The sequence below is a fragment of the Vulpes lagopus genome, chromosome 3, assembly GCF_018345385.1.
Source record: "Vulpes lagopus strain Blue_001 chromosome 3, ASM1834538v1, whole genome shotgun sequence".
Classification (NCBI taxonomy): domain Eukaryota; kingdom Metazoa; phylum Chordata; class Mammalia; order Carnivora; family Canidae; genus Vulpes; species Vulpes lagopus.
In genome coordinates this window covers 148672231-148690065 of record NC_054826.1, presented here as the reverse complement: position 1 = coordinate 148690065, position 17835 = coordinate 148672231, and the positions used below count along the sequence as shown (strand labels likewise).

The following is a 17835-nucleotide window of genomic DNA, read 5'->3' as shown; positions in this document are numbered from 1 at the left end:
TCCCTGCTTGGTGCCCAAACTCCATCAATATAATGACTTCACAGTGACAGATGATCCTATCTACTAAAGGAGGTTCATATATGTTGCCCACGTTGGATTCAGGTGCCTCTGCCTTTTGTAACCCCTCTCTATTTTCTCGGCTGACCAATATTGACCCATAGGTAGGGACATCTCTATGCCCCTATTCAGCAGGAAGGAATTGCAGAAGATAAGACCTTCCACCTTCATCAACTCCTAAGGATCAAAATTGTTCAGGGGAGAAATGATGAGGGAGCAGAGGGTAAGCTGAGGACAAAGCACAAGGACACCCTGCACCCCATGGATGGAGAATGTGAAACATTCTTCCAGGAAACTTCCAACTATCTTAACATTAATGCTTTGCTAGAGGGACAAACAACCTTGATACAAACAACCTGATAATAGCAAGGCCTCCAGTATCCTGAGGGTCTGCTTTAGTATATGAAAGTCCTTTTGGACATTATCTCTCCCCACCATTTTTAAATCAGCCATTCTTCAAAACCCCAGTGCAGCAGCTCTTTCTGCCCACAAGTCCTGTCCCTGCGCTTTAATAAAATCACCCTTTTGCACTAATAATAATAATAATAGGGATCCCTGGGTGGCGCAGCGGTTTAGCGCCTGCCTTTGGCCCAGGGCGCGATCCTGGAGACCCGGGATGGAATCCCACGTCGGGCTCCCGGTGCATGGAGCCTGCTTCTCCCTCTGCCTGTGTCTCTGCCTCTCTCTCTCTCTCTGTGACTATCATAAATAATAATAATAAAATAATAATAATAATAATAATAATAATAATAATACAATGTGAATGTAGGAGCACCTGGCTGGCTCAGTCAGAAGAATGTGTGGCTCTTAATCTTGGGGTTGTGAGTTTGAGTCCTTCATTGGGTTGTAGAGATTATTAAAAATAAAATCTTTTTTAAAATAAATAAATAAAACAATAAAATAAATTGTGAGTGTAAAGATTGTTTAAAAAATAAGAGAGTGCAGAAAGCTTAAGATGACTTAAGAAAATATAGCTATATATATGGAAGTCTGGGTTTGTAAACTCTTTATTTGTTTTGTTAATCCACACTCCTCTCAAGTGTTTGAAGCTCAGGGGTTCTGGCACTAAAGAAGGCCACTGAGAAACCCAAGTGGTGTGACTCTCTGTATACAACATAAAGTTATTCTACTGCCATCTTAAAAATCTTCAATCATTTGTATTAGTAAAAATGAAGATATATTCAATGACGTTATCAAGAAAACAAACTAGGTTAATTGAATATAACCTACCTATAAATATACATGATTGCCTGGACTTACACAATGGTCATGTGTTTTGCATATTGTTGTTTTCTAAGGGAATGTGGATTGAAGTTTTGATTGATTGTACTAATTCTCAGATTCAAACTGAGAACTATGTAATTCTTAGGCCCCTTTCATGTCCTCTATAAGCCTTCCTTGGACGTCTTGAAAATGACTTTCAAACGCTGAAATTAGTTTTCTTTCTAATCCCCTAGAGACCAGTGCAGTGAATTTCATCATGCCATAATGATTAAAAATGCTAAAATGAGTCATGATATAATTAGGAATTTCTTTGTCCAAATCAAGCCCCATGAACTCCATCTAACATCGGTTTCATTTATAAACACAGTCCATCATCCATCTTAATGCTGAAGATGAATTTTTGCAAGGCGACATAAATATATTATAACTTTAGGTATATTTATTAGTCAGCCAAAAATTTTTTAAGGTAAATGATAGTAAAGTATCCCAGGTGATTTGGCAGCTAAAAAAAAAAAAAAAACCATAGTAGGAGAGAACAAGAAAAGCTATAATAAGAACTAGAGGGAAGCCAGTATAGCCGAAACACAGGTGACAAAAGGAAGAAAGGCTTACTGTCTTAGCAGCTGGTAGAACAATTTCTCTAGGATTGTAGCACCATATTTTTCAAGAAATATTTTAACAAGCTACTTGGGATGAGAGGTGAGACTCCACGAGACATATTCAAGCTAAAAATGATAGCACTAAGCAAGAATGGAATCTCAAAATAGAAGGACACTTTGTTTTGTTGAACCCTTGGATAGAGTTGGGAATGTACATTTATAAACAAGAGCTGGAGCAAAGCCAAATCACTCAGGATAATAAAGAGATGAGTATAAAGAGCTTGGTGCGGGGGCGAGGAAGAGGGGGAGTAGATCCAGGAAGGCTGTATACCTTGGAGGAAAAGTAGAAACAAAGGGGGAAACAGTCCTAGAAGTGTCAGAGCTGAAAAGGAACTTTGAACAAGAAATGTCAAATTTTGAATTGGGGGGTTGTTACTATACCATACATGCTAGAAGATCCCTTTCATCTTCTCTGTGAATTCTGTGTTTCTTACCAAGACTTTTGTAGAAGTGGACTTAAGATAATGTGAAGATATGCAAAAGTTCTATGTCCATGTGGGTGTAAAATAAAACAAAGGTTGCTTTTGTAGAGGAGACAGCTGGCATCTGGGCTTATATGTGGTGTAAGAGGAAAATGTAAGAGGGATGAGCCTTGAAGAATAAGTAGAATGATTTCACGAGAGGTTGTGTGAGTCATTTTAAAATGTATAACCCTTGGAATACCTGGGTGGCTCAGCCAGTTAAGCATCCAACTCTTGATCTTAGCTCAGGTCTTGATCTCAGGGTTGTGAGTTCAGGCCTCGTATTGGGTTCCACGCTGAGCATGAAGCCTGCTTTAAAAAAAAAAATTATGCCCCTTATCTTAGGGCAAATAAATTTCAAATACTTAAAGAGAAAAATAATATGATCAGGATTATAATTTAGTAAGATGACTCTAGCAGCAATTCAGAGAATGGGTTGGAGGAAGCAATGGTAGAGGCAAAGGAAAGTTGCAAAGCATTGCAGCCATTGAGGCAAGACATGTTAATGATCTATGCTGGTTAGAGTAACAGTGGAGATGGGGAGAACTGGACAATCTAGACACATGAAAAAGCTAGAATCAATAGGTCTTGATGATTGACAGGTTGTAAGTAAAAGATTATCAACCTCACAGTTTGCCCAGGACTAACAAGGTTCCCAAGACATGAGAAGTTTAAAGGTTTTAAAGGTAAGACAGCTCCAGGCAAGCCATTCAAGTTTTCATGAAACTATAGGGATTTCGTACTAACACCAAGAAAGCTCTAGGAAAATGGGGATGAACTGGTCACCCTAATGGAGGTTGAAGTTATGGGTGAGTGAGGGTGGCATCTAATTTCTGGCTAGGGAATGGAGGTACCAATCACTGAGATAGTCAAGGCAGGTGGGAAGAAAATGCTCAGTTTTATTTGGACATGTTGAGTTCAGGGGCTAATGGAACACCAAAGGAGAAATGTCTAGAAGACAGTTAGGTCCTTTTAAGATGCTGGTACCTGGCAGTTTCTCTTACATTGACCACCTAATAACCACCTAAGAGTCATACTGTAAGAAGCAACAACCTCTTCTCTTCCTCTCTGCCATCTGCTTGGCAGCCACAAAGCAGCAACCATGCATGAATGCATCTCCATCCATGTTGGCTGGGCTACTATCCAGATTGGCAATGTCTGCTGGGAGCTCTATTGCCTGGAACATGGCATTCAGCCTGATGGCCAGACGCCAAGAGACAAGACCATTGGGAGAGGAGATGACTCCTTTGACATCTTCTTCAGTGAGACAGGTTCTGGGAAGGATGTGCCCAGGGCAGTGTTTGTAGACCTGGAACCCATTGTCATTGATGAAGTTCTCACTGGCACGTACCGCCAGCTCTTCTACCCTGAGCAGCTAGTTCATCACAGGCAAGGAAGATGCTGCCAATAACTCTGCCGGAAAGCACTACACCATTGGCAGGGAGATCACTGACCTTGTCTTGGACCAAATTCAGAAACTGGCTGACCAGTGCACAGGTCTTCAGGGCTTCTTGGTTTTCCACAGCTTTGGAGGGGGAACTGGTTCCCAGCTCACCTCTCTGCTAATAGAATGTCTCTCTGTTGATTATGGCAAGAAGTCCAAGCCAGAGTTTTCCATTTACCCAGCCCTCCAGGTTTCCAGAGCTGTAGTTGAGCCCTATAACTTCACTCTCACCACCCACACCACCCTGGGGCATTCTGTGCCTTCACAGTAGACAATGAAGCCATTTATGACATCTGTCATAGAAACTTCAATATTGAACACCAACCTACACTAACCTAAAAAGGTTGGTAGGTCAAGTTGTGTCCTCTATCACTGATTCTCTTAGATTCGACAGAGCCCTGAATGTTGATCTGACAATTCCAGACCAACCTGGTGCCCTATCCCCACATTCACCTCTCTCTGACCACATGTGCCCCTGTCATCTCTGCTAAGAAAGCCTACCATGAACAGCTTTCTGTAGCAGAGATCGCCAGTGCATGCTTTGAGCCAGCAAACCGGATGGTGAAATGTGACCCTCTCTATGGTAAGTACACATCTTGCTGCCTGTTGTACCATGGTGACATGGTTTCCAAAGATGTCAGTGCTGCCATTGCCACCATCAAGACCAAGTGTGCCATCCAATTTGTGGATTGGTATCCTACTGGCTTCAAAGTTGGCATTAATTACCAACCTCCTACTATGGTACCTGATGAAGACCTGGCCAAAGTACAGCAAGCTATGTGCATTCTGAGCAACACCACAGCCATTGCTGAAGTCTGGGCTTACCTAGACCACAGGTTTGACCTGATGTATGGAACACATGCCTTTTTTCACTGGTATATGGATGAGGGCATGAAGGAAGGAGAGGTTTTTGAGGCACATGATGACAAGGCTGCCCTTGAGAAGGATTATGAGGAAGTTGGTGTGGATTCTCTTGAAGGAGAGGGTAAAGAAGAAGGAGGAAAATGTTTTTATTATGGGTACCTTAGCTCAAGTCTTCTGGGAAACACACCTGGAGGACTAAAATACTATTCTTCATGAAGCAACTGGGCGGCACAGTCAAAAAGCCAGTTCTTGGTTTCAGCTCAGGTCATGATCTCAAGATCACGGTGTTGAGCTCCATATTAGGCTCTGTATTCAGCGCAGAGTCTGCTTGAATTTCTCGTTCCCTTGTCTTCTGCCCCTTTCATTCATACCCTCTCTCTCCCTATAATAAATAAATAAATCTAAAACAAAACAAAACACTGTTCTTCATTTGTAAGATGCAAGCCCAGGGAAATAAGGGTAAGGAAAGGAGGAACAACACAAGGAGAGACTCAAACCAATGTGATGAGCTGCACCAAAGCACTGACTGCCACCTTATAATGATCTGTGAAGAAACACAATAGAATGCTCAGCAGGTGTAACTGCAGGCCTTTTTGAAGGGCTGTACAAAGGAGATACACCTCAGAGTAGTCCACATGGCTTAGATGGGAGCATTGGGAATTTACTTTATCCTTTGCGACTCTTGAATCTCATTGGTCAATATTTCTCCTATTAGAAACTTACTCCTCCACACTTTCAGGCTATGTCACCTAATCCCCTTGCAGTCATCAGGAAGTTGAATTCCATGCCCTGAGTATAGTTATTAATGCAATATGAATATAGTTATTAATGCAATCTGAATAAAACATTAAACGTACCCTGGAACAGAGAGCTCAGTGTTTGGGCCATGGGAGCCATGCAGGCTCAAGTTTCCAACTCAGACTGCAGCCAGGGTGCGGCGATGGCAGTGGTGACAGACAACACAGTCCAGAGTCAAGCAATATCTTTATTTTTAAAAGTAATCAAAAGAGTCTAAGAAGATGCCCAAAATTTGTTTCAAATTAGTAGACAAGATTCAACACATTTAAATGTCATTGGAATTGAATCAATAGAGAAGAAATTGAAGCTATAGGAGAGAAGGGATCTCACTGACAAAAAAAATAGGTAGAGATACAAGTAATTTCACAGGAAAGGTGAAAAGTGATTGTACATTCTCTACATAAACTCTCTTAAAATCCCTCAGTCCAGAAACATATTTATTTCATGCTCACGTCTTGAGCTGGGCACCATGAGAAAATCTATACTGTAGTCCACTAACCTTGATCTAGCCTTCCTCTGCCTTTAGGAATCATATGATGCAAGTTAAAGCCTTGTGCTTTTGAGAGCAGAGACAGAGATATAATTTGGAATAAGCTATAATAATCAAATGGTATCAGTTGAATCACTATATTGCACACCTGATATAATATAACTAATGTAACATTGTGTGTTAACTATACTCCAATAAAAAATTCTTAAGATAAATAAAACCCCTGGTCCAGAACAGTTGGAACCCTTAGAGCTTTGGCAAAAGCAAACTTGAAACTTTTCTTGGGAATCTTCCCAGGACCAAGGACTCCCATGAAAAACAACACACAGGAAGAAGCAATCCATGTTGAATAAAAGAAAACCCCAAAAACAGATTTTCAGAGTTTTCATCCTTAAGAACCAGAGAAAAAGAAAACTCTGAGAGAAACTTTAAACATATTTAAAATGTTCAAAATGATAAAAGAAGAATAAAATAGAGGAATAAAAGGACTATTTTTTAAAAACAGATGATAATGACACAAAATTTCTGGAAATGAAGAAATACAATCATTAAAATCAAACACATAATGGATGGGTTGCATTGTAGACACTGCTAAAGAGAAAACTGATGAATTAAAAGATGGAACCTAGGAAATCAGCCAAAATACAGCTTAGGGAAAAAAAACGGAACACATGAAAGCAGAATCAAAAGAAATCATGGATAGAATAAGAAGTTCCAACAAACAGTTCATAGGGATTTCAGAACATCAAGAAGCAGAAAGATAGAATATTTGAAGACATAATGGCAGAAAATGTTCTAGAACTAAAGAAAGATCCATGTATGAAGCATGGTGCCTCTCAGTCTTAGCTACCTGTCCTACCTATCTCTTGTTTGAGCTAGTGTTGCACTGATTTAACTTTGTGCAGGCACAACCTTATTACACCTTATCTCATGCCCATGCTGCTCACTTCTCACTTGTTGCCCTCGGTGTTCTGTGTTGATATAATGGCAGAGATGCTGCAGTACCCATATACCCCCAATATGATGTCAAAAGGAAGCACCGGTAACACCACCAGACAGCAGTTTTTCTTCTAAAATTTAGGTTTTGTCTAGTATTCTCAATACATGGGCTAGGAATCATTGTTCCCACCACGGACCCTAGGGCTACCGTACCCACCTGATCATGTGAGTAAACATTTAACTATCCCAAGTGGTGTTCATTTCATTTCATTCTTCACAATAATTGCTACAAACCCTTCGATTCCACTTGAAACAATGGCAACCTGTGTTTGGACAATACTAGCTTCCTGATCTTTATCAGAAAAAAAGATGCCCTCAAAAAAAAAAAAAAAAGAAAAAAAGATGCCCTCATTGTCATTTGAGATTGTAATCGGTTGAAGGATTTCATACTACACTATGGGATGTAATACAGTCCTTCCAGCTTTGTAGTTAAACATGATTTGATTCTTAAAGGAAAAATCATTTATAATTTTATATTTACTTTTCAAGAAACAAGTTTATATTGTTTCCATAAGACAAATGATCAAGATAGCTCCGATACCCAGGACACAAAATCTCAGGTGAATCAGTACCATGTACAGCAATGAGCTAAGGAAGTCACTTTCTGAAGGTTTCCAGTCTCCTAACTTTGCAAGTCACCTCAAGGAAGAGGTAGGGGAAGGGATAGGTTTACTCTTAGTGTACCTTAGGGAGCACCAGAAGGGAGGTTTCTTCCTCTTCCTTTCCTCCTCCTCCTTCTCTCAATTCTTTTTTTTTTTAAATATTTTATTTATTTATTCATGAGAGACACACAGAGAGAGGCAGAGACATAGGCAGAGGGAGAAGCAGGCTCATCGAGGGGAGCCCATTGTGGGACTTGATCCCAGGACTCCGGGATCACGCCTTGAGCTGAAGGCAGGCCTTCAACCACGGAGCCACCCAGGTGTCCCTCCTCCTTCTCTCAATTCTACCAGATGGAGATGTTGGTGATCTGGTAATCCCAGAAGCTCTATTAAAAAAGACAAAAACTTTGAATTGCACCCCATCCCACTCCCAGTGGAAAGTGCATCCTGGAAAAGAGTTACAAGTCAAAATCTATTGAGATTCCAAACCAAGACACAAAACAATCCCTCTTGTAATCCTCTAGAATCTCAATAACAAGACCTTCTCCCTTTCTCCCTTTCTCAAGGACGTCCTCATCCCAGAAGAGGCTGCTATCTAGGCCACTAGAAACGTTTCCACCCAATTCCTCCTCTTATGCTCTAGAAACTGAGAGAAATTGAAGAAAAAAAAATGAATGTGACGAAGACACAAAGATATGGGTGGAAATTTAGTATATTAAAGGTAGTATATTAAATTTATGCAGGGACACCAAAAAATGAATTTTATTTTCTGATAGAAGACTCAAAACTAAATTCCAGGGTTCTTTTCCCTTTCCCTAAACTCTAACTGTCACAACACATTAATTCATGTTCTCTGTCCTCATTCTAAAATATAAGACTTATGACCGAGTACACCAAACATTCCTGGCTATTGGACTATGTTCTCCCACACCTATACCTTCTCTTCCCATCAGCCAAGTTGTCCGTTTATCAAAAATCAGTTTATGGAGCACCTGTGTGGCTGAGTAGTTGAGCATCTGCCTTTGGCTCAGGGCATGATCCAAGGGGTCCTGGATCGAGGCCCACTGCCTGTGTCTCTGCCTCTCTCTGGGTGTCTCTCATGAATAAATAAACAAATCTAAAAAATAAATAAAATAAAACCCCTAAAACTTTCTTAAAAATCAATTTGTGATGTGTTTTCCTTATTCTAATTGCTTTATTGAGTTAAAAATGTTATAAACTAATGAAGTATGCGTGAGAAAAGAGAGGTAGATTTTGGTGAAATTTAAACTGAATGCTTTGTAAAAACTAGATAAAGGCAGTTGCTAAAAAAAAAACTGCTGTCAAGTTAAGTGAGTGAGATAAAAGATTGGTGAAAAAATTAAGATCTCAAGGGATATTGCACTAAGGTTGATTTGCAAATGTCTTTAAAGTTTTGTTCAGCTCTCAAGAAACCAAAACTGAAAATTATAGACAATGAATTACGATTAAGATTAAAGCAAAAATAAAACAACTTAGAACAACGAGGGGATTCACACATAAAAAAATAAAACAAGACACTGGCCTAATATCAAAATATCCATGCATGTATGTACATCTTGGGGGTTTAATATAAAATAAAATGTCAATGTGTGTCACATTTTGAAAGAGTCCCTACTTTGAGTCTTTAAATTCGTTACCATTCTCTAGAGCCTTCCACTGTGCGATACTTCCATGCTTATCTTCCAAATGCTGTGTTCATTGGCTTCCCAATGCCTGCCCACCAAATGAAACTCTGGGGTCACAGAAAATTCTACCTAATTTTATCTAACTTGATTTTCTAATTTTATTTTCTAGCTGTGTAATTTATGGGTAGCCCAACCAGATTCACAGTTCTCTGAACCCGTGTTCTAAATTTAAGCTCATGCTAGTCTCTTTACTTGGAAGAAAGAGAGGCAGGCAGAGAGGGAGGAAAGAAGGAAAGAAGGCAGGGAGGGAGAGAGGAAGAATTAGCTGGATGAGGAGGCTCCGGTGACAGGTGTGAGGCAGTGATGATTTCATCCCATCACAGAACCTCTCAAGGCATCTGACCTCCCACTCAGCTCTAGCTCCCCACTCAGTACACGGATTCATGATGATGTGCTAAAGTACTGCTAAATGTGGCAAGCATGGGGAACACATCAACAGACATAGATGACATCAATCACGGAAGAAAGCAGAATTCAAAAATACTATAAGCAGAGCGTAGGTAGCTAACCTTAAAAGGAATAGATATAAATTTTGAGTGATGTAGAGAACTAATGTTCACTTGACTGTCTTATTCTGTAAATTTGCTCAAGTTCACAATAAAAGGAAAATTTTGAACATATGCAAGATGCTCTACAAGCTGAAGACGTTAGTCACAAGGTGAATTAGGGGAAACTAAAGTGTTCTGGGTTGGGAAGGAAAAGACAGGACCATTAGTTAGCAACCAGTTGAGCCCCAACCTGGGAGTTCTTAACCAACAGGCGATGTGATTTCAAAATAATTTCTAATATATTGAATCTTTTTAGTCCCTTCATTTCTCCCTCATTCCTGAACCAAGATGGAATTAATAATTCGATTATTTTTCTATCCTTTTACTTTACTTTCCTGCCTGTAATTTTATTTTTCACTGGTTCGATAAAGTTTTTCTTAAAAGTGACAGAATTATGAAAACTCTAAGCTAGAAAAGACCTTGAGCAATTATCTTGCACTTCCCTACTTTTAAACAGCATCACAATAATGCTATCCCAGGCAGATGATGAGCTATGTTATTTTTTTAAACCTCCAGAGGAGAAGATTCTACAATCTCCCAAAGTTAACTACTCTCACCGTCAGGAAATTCTTCCCTATATAATCTCAGTCTCTCATGCTGTTCTTCAAATCAGTTTCCACTCGGCAGAGCTGAGTCGATATTGAGAACAGCTGGTCTTTGGCCTCCACGTAGCAATTCCTCATTGCTGCCACTGTAACGTAATGAGATTGAATTTGCTGTATAGCTTTGATTTAGTCCTTAGCTTATATCTTTCTCCAAGCTGATTAACCCCAACTCCCCAACCTACCCAGAGAGTTCATTCATACTCTTATCTGTACTCCTGAATCACATTGTAAGGATCTCTACCAGAACATTATCACAATTTAGTGTGGTTATATGCTTGCCTGATTGGCTCCCCATACCTCCTTCTGCCTTATTTGTGTACCTATCTCTGTGATTGGCATATAATAGGTCCTCAATGAGTGACTTGAATGAATCAATGAACTGATGAAATGGCATCCAGATAACCCATTTTCTTCTAACCATTCAGCCATGGTTGTGGCGGTCTTCTGTTAAGTTTCTTTTGACAACAAGGAACAGAAACCAACTCTAGTAGTTTGAGGAAAACCAAGGAATTTATTGCAAGAAGAGTGGAATATCTTACCAAATCTAAGGAAGAATAAACCAAGGCTCAGAAAGGGTTAGAAGTAGTAGAGTTCCGTGTATTTCTTCTGCAGGAGGTGGTAGGTCTTCCTTCCAGAGCAACTTCCAAGAATGCTGTTGCTCTTCTGGCAACATTTCCAGTTTATAAGAGTGACAAACTGATTGACTTACCTTAGATAAGATGAAAGGCCTATGCCAGTGAGCCATGGTCCAGGAGACTCTTTCCTAACATGGAGATGGCTGTCAGGGTGGAGAGAGCACAAACAGAGCACAGATCTGAGCATGGAGTGGCTCCTTCAAGACGGGAACCCTGCAATGTGGAGCCACCACAAGAGATGCCTCCTATAAATACTTACTGATCCTTCAGGCCCACTGTCACTGTTGAGTTCTTGGGAAGATGTGAGAGAGCTGAATAAACAAGGTAATTCAACCTTATTTTTTTTATTTTTTTATTTTCTGCCTATTTTTCTTCCAGCCTCTGATACCATGATTTAAGAAGATAAAAACCTGCCTTACTCAGCTGAAGTGTAAATTTCCTTTGAATTATGGATCAGTGCTTGAGCTAATGACAAATATTATCACAAGATTTATGGCACACAGAAAAATCTTTCTTTCTGAAATTTGGTGCACTTTGCGTGTCACTGAATTGGTAGCAGACTCATACATGAGATACTCAATAACAAGGAATAAATAGGTAGTGGCCAAGACTTCAAACACCCTTCCGGTTGGCTCAGCAAGGTTTCAACAACCTGTCTTGAGTTTCCTCATAAAGAAATCTGCACCAAAAAAAAAAAAAAAAATGGAGAAGGAGGAAGAAGAAGGAGGGAAGAAACAGTGAATGGATCAGCTACATACTAGTAACACTTGGCGATAATTTAGCAGTCTTCAATTTAAGTCAGATTCTTTTATAAACCTTATCTCATTTTGTAATTGAGTTAAACAGCTACAATAGGTGAAAACAAATTCTTTCTAGTTCTGCCCATGAAGAGGAGTCCATTTCCCACTCCTTGAATAGGGGCTGGCCTCAAGATTTGGTTTAACTGAATGAGGAAGTGACATTGAGTAAGTTCCAAGCCTAAGTCTCAGGAGACCTTGTGAGCACACCACATAAGAGGACAAGAAACCATGTGGGAACTTCTAAGTTTTGGGGCATTTGCCACATAAAAATAGATCACCTGTATACCACCAAAACATATAGCTAATATTAGACTATAGTAAAAGAACTACGGGTCCAATAAGGCATTTACAATATATATATTTTTCAAAGTATCTCTTGCCTTTTGCTTGGTATGGAATAAATCTACAGTCTTCCTTCAAAAACTTTAATTATTTACCCACACACACACACATACACACACACACACAAGCCTATATACATATTTTTATAACCCATCAATTTAAAAACATGTTAATCTTGATTTCCTAACATTTGGAAATAACGTTCCTGTTCAGACTGGCTAATGCAGGATCATTCTTCTCCAGGTCTTTAAAGACATTTAGACAGTCTATAAAATCTTCTTCAGAATGTAAGACCATTTTCAAAATCCTCGCTACTCTTTTTGCATCATTTACGGAGAGAATTAAACTTATGTTTTATATGTTTCCAGTTCTGTTCTCCTGAGTGAGTTATCTGAAAGTTAACTGGGTAGTTGAAATCGATGGACCATCTCCCTGGTTGTGGAGACTTGGCTTCGTTCCACTTCATCATCCCCGACTTCTTGATTTGGAGATCTGTCACAAGCTCCTGCTGTGAGATCTTCTTTATTCTGTTTTCCTTTTATCTTTACCCAGACACTTTCAAGAATTCTTTGTTCTTCCTATTTCCATAGTTACTTTGGCATTTGAATATCCTCCTATGCCTCATCCTGCTAGATAGAGAAGTCTATGGATGCTTAGTTTGAATATGGAATGAGAGCTGGGATACTTAATAAGTAGCACAGAAGCCAGCCTGGAAATTCCCACAGCTGGCCATATCATATAGCCTCTGTACTCCTTATTTTACTTTGTTTTTGATAATATTCTGCTTCTCAAAGACTTAAACAAGTCACAAGTTCTTGCCTTAAAAAATCATATTCACTTTGTATGACTCCACTTTTTATTCATTTTTAATCTAATACCTTTATTGTCCTTTGTAAGTTTCCACTTTCTGATTTTCTTTTTTCCCATGATAATTTGCTTTCTATTCCTCATTCACTCTACTCCCCTCCCTTTTATCTCAGAAAAGTAATCACCCAGATAAACCATAGACCAAAAAACCAAACTCTGTGGAACCAAGTTAGAACATTATTTTAGGATAATTCTTCAAACCCTACTATTCCCCCAGGCACCAGTATACCATAGAACCACATCCTTCTCATCACATTCACAGCTTGCTCTTCTAGAAAAAAATAACGCTTTTATGGAAGAGGGGATGGTAGGGTGCTTCATGAGAAGACAGAGTCACTATTGACTAAAAATATTGAAAAAAAATTCTTCTAATTTTTTTATATATGGAATTTAGATTAGAGGGGAGGGGAAAGCAGGAAAGACAACCATTTGATCCCATTCTTCAAAAAGCACTACCAAGCACCTTGGCAATATCACACTGTATTCCAATGCCTCAGTTTCTAATATGCTTTGCATAAATCGTCCCATATGTGAAGAGGGTAAGGAGATAATAAACGAACTTTGTACCTGAAAAACTAATTTTAATACACTATACAAATGTAAGAAAAAGTTATTTCCTTTTTACACATAAGCAAAAGGGAGTCTGAAGATTGAAAACCTGCCCAATCTGATACACCTGGTCTCCTGACTGCTAGGAACTTTTGCATCACACTCTCTTCCCACAGGCAAGGATACATGGAAATCACTGACTTGAAAGAGTTTACAATCAGTTATAGAAAAACGTCATACACACAAAAGAGCAAATAATATCATCATCATCATCATCATTTAGTGCTTTGCCTTGTTCTATATTGTTTTACATACAATGATTCCTTTGATTGTCTCTGTGGTCTTCTAGAGTAGAAGTAACTCCAGCACAGAGAGGTTTAGTGACTTGACCAAGGTCACTAGGAAGGTGAACGGTAACACCAGGATTTGAAGTCAGAGCTATGCCTAGCTCCAGAGTCTGTGTTGGACTGCTATGTTCTACTAACTCTCTATGAAACAGTATATAGAGTGCATTCCATATTCATGGTTTAATAAGCATGGTAGAGTGTCAGGGAAATTCATATTGAGGGAAAGAAAGAAGAAAGAAAAAAACACAGGCAAGCATTCATCTCACCAAAAACAGAAGAAAAAAAAAAAAAGAAGCAGCAAAACAGGGATGCCTGGGTGGTTCAGTGGTTGAGCGCCTACCTTAGGCTCAGGGCATGATCCCAAGTTCTGGGATTGAGTCCCGCATGGGGCTCCCTGCGAGGAGCCTGCTTATCCCTCCGCCTGGGTCTCTGCCTCTCCCTCTGTGTCTCTCATGAATAAATAAATAAAATCTTTAAAAATAAACTAGTATAGAACAAGAAACTAGGATAAGATTTTTATTTAACTGGCAGAAGCTAAGAAAAGATCATAGCAGAAAACTGAAAGTCTGTGCTTGGCATTTTCAGGAACTGCCAATTAAACCACTCTGACCAAAGCAGAGGATCGGGGTAAAGGTATAAGGATGACGTCTTAGGTATGTACATGTTGTGGCTGGTGTACAATGAAAAGTTAAGTTAAAACTCAGTAATAAACAATGGGAAATCACAAAGGCTTCTTAGTAAGGAGCTAAAGTCCTTACTAAGATGTGATGTGATAAATGGACGAGATTCAGGAGGGGAAGACACAAAATCTGCAGGAAGGAGTTCAGCAACTCTTGCAATCCTGGTGCATCCTGGTGGCATGAGGTAACAAGGACTGGTACTAGAGTGATGTGGAGGCCAGAACTGACATTATTCACAGAACATTCACAGGTCCTGGTGACAGGATGGGGAAAACCCTGGATGTCCAAGACATGACCCAGTCCCTCACACGATACATACTGTTCCCTGTAGAGCTCCTGTAGCATTAGAATTTGCAACCTCTCAACTGTATAGCTCTGGGAGAGTTCAGCAAAGGCATTTGCCTGCAGGAGATGGAAAACCAAAGAACTGTGGCCCCACCCTAAGCCAACGAAAAGGAATAAAAAATGAAGGAGATGTCTAATAACCAAGAGAGGTTTTTTTTCGAATAAAGGGGGCTTTAGTCATTAACAGCAACACCTTGAACAAGCAATTTATATTTTCTGAAACTCAGCTTCCTGGCTTGTAAAATGAAACTAATCCCCCCCCCCAAAAAAAAAATTGTTGATGCCATTTAATGAGTCATGCTGTATACAACCCTCAGGATAGTGCCTGGCATTGAGTAGATACTAGTAAATGACAATAATTATAATTGTAGGTATTCTTTTCTGAGGCAATTACAAACTTGAGGTGCAAATGCAAGCTAGTGTTTCTGTGTATTTTATTCATGTATGTGGTCACCTACTAGCTCTGTGCAAAGCATCAGAAACACATAAAGAATAAACTTAGTTTACATCCTTGAGAAATTCCTTGGTAAGAAGTAGAATAGGGTGAAATGTATTAATAGAAGCATTTCTGAAGTGGACAATACCATCTAAGAAGAAAAATTGTGAATCAAAGACTGGGAAGAGGGGATCCCTGGGTGGTTCAGCGGTTTGGCACCTGCCTTTGGCCCAGGGCGCGGTCCTGGAGTCCCGGGATCGAGTCCCGCATCAGGCTCCCTGCATGGAGGCTGCTTCTCCCTCTGCCTGTGTCTCTGCCTCTCTCTCTCTCTCTTTCTATCATGAATAAATAAATAAATCTTAAAAAAAAAAAAAAAAGACTGGGAAGAGACAAAATTCAAGACCAGAGTCAAGAAGAAAGTATATGGGGAAAATGTCACAAAAGGTGAAAGTGAAAGAATAAATCTTAGATTATGTCTTAGATACAGAATTTGACATTTCTGGAAAGATACAACATTTCCCGCTCCACAGAATAATGACTATCCACAAATAATAACTATGTAACAACTAACTCATGTATCACTTACTGCCTACCAGGCACTATTCTAAGAGCTTTATACATATTAGTTCACTTAATTTGCAGAACTTTTGACATAGCTTCTATGCTTTCACTTGTAAAAATGAATAAACAAAGGCCCACGGAGGTCAGTAATTTGTCCAAGATTAGTTGACTACTAAATGGTGGAACTACAACTTAAAACTAGGCACATCTGGCTCCATAGACTAGGCTTTTAGGGGCATCTACTGTTAGATCCTGGAAGAAGGGAGGTATTTCATGGCATCTTACATCTTACTCTTACATCTTTGGAAGAGTAAAAGAAAGTGTAATATGGCCAACCCAGTATGCCATTTTCCTGGAATATGTATGCAAGTAGCTTGATGGAATCTGTCCTTCCACTTTTTCTGATCAAACTTTGCTATCAGGAAAGACCAGAGTAAAACCATGGGTCTGAAGTTCTGAGGAGAAAAGTAACAAGCCTTGGGCATGTCTAGGAGCAAGGCATGCCATCCCTGCTTTCCAGGTGAGTGCTGGAATTCTGGGAGACAAAGCTGAATTGAGGAAATGAAAGACTGACCATCAAAATGAGGTTACAGAATGGGATATGGGTTGCTGTCACACTTAAGATATTGGAATGAAGACACCCTCCCAGAGTGAGTACAACGCCGCTGAGTCAGGGAAGAAAGAGGTTCCCGATGGCTTGCCAGATGAATACCTGGCTCCTTGATACAATTCAAGGGCACATCAGATCGACACGAAGAAACCCCTGAATACACAAAACAAAGTCAGTAATAATACCCGGAAATTTTTATCGAGTGGTTGTTCTGCATCAGATACAGTTCCAAGTGCCTTCCATGCAGTGTCTAATTTAGCCCCACAATTCTATGTGCTGCTGATGAAACCGAGATACAGAGGCCACACAGCTTTTGAGTGCTGCTGTCAGAATTCAAACCCAAGTAGCCTGATCTAGAGCCCCTGCTAACTGGAACAATTTATTACATTCAGGTACACAAGTAATCTTTATCTTTTTCACATTTCTTTTATAACTGGAAGTTTGTACCTCTTCATCTCCTCCACCTTTTGACTGGATTGATATTTTTCACACAAGTCAGAGCACTTTTCAGGCCTTATTAAGCCCTGAGTCAAAAACCCATGTTCTTAACTGGAAAAGAGCTAATCTCTTCATTAGTCTTTGTCTCCCACTAATCCAGGTTAGGCCTAAATTTTCTTGTATTTTCAGGATGATATATGGGTTAAAAATACAGTTATAGGTATAGATATCAGCACTGATATCTATAGTTCCTAGACCGATTGAGGAAGAAACAATGATTTAAAATTTGAATTGGTTAGCAAATATGTCTTTAACTCTATGTAGATTCATTAAGTAATGATTTTTTTTCTTCTTATGTGGAGTAATTTTCTATTAACTAAAGTGGGACAATAAGACAGGGAGCCTATTAAATACTTTTTTCTACCTACCAGGACAAAATTTGAATAAAACCTCCAACATGAAAAACTAAAAGCTCTTCACTGAAGTCATATAACGGTTCACCACTAGATGGAGCAACTAAATTTTAAATTTTTCACTCATGGCAAAACTTTAAGCTTGTTTTGAATTTAGTCCTGATTTCAGGTCACTCATTTCTTATCTGCTCCCTTTTCTTTTTCTTTATCAGATGTTTGGACACTTATTATAGTCACTAGCAGAGAAAATTTAATAAAAACATCCTGCTGTTAGTGCATTTGATGCTTGTAAACCTAAAGCTCTGTGTAAAAAAGATGGACCACAGGGAAATAAAAATTCAGAATTTCAAGTAAA

At 39.4% G+C, this 17835-nt stretch overlaps 1 pseudogene; it reads left to right on the top strand.

The window, feature by feature from the left end:
• The first annotated feature begins 3503 nt into the window (after window positions 1-3503).
• On the top strand, window positions 3504-4410 carry LOC121486093 (annotated as a pseudogene).
• The last annotated feature ends 13425 nt before the right edge of the window (window positions 4411-17835 follow it).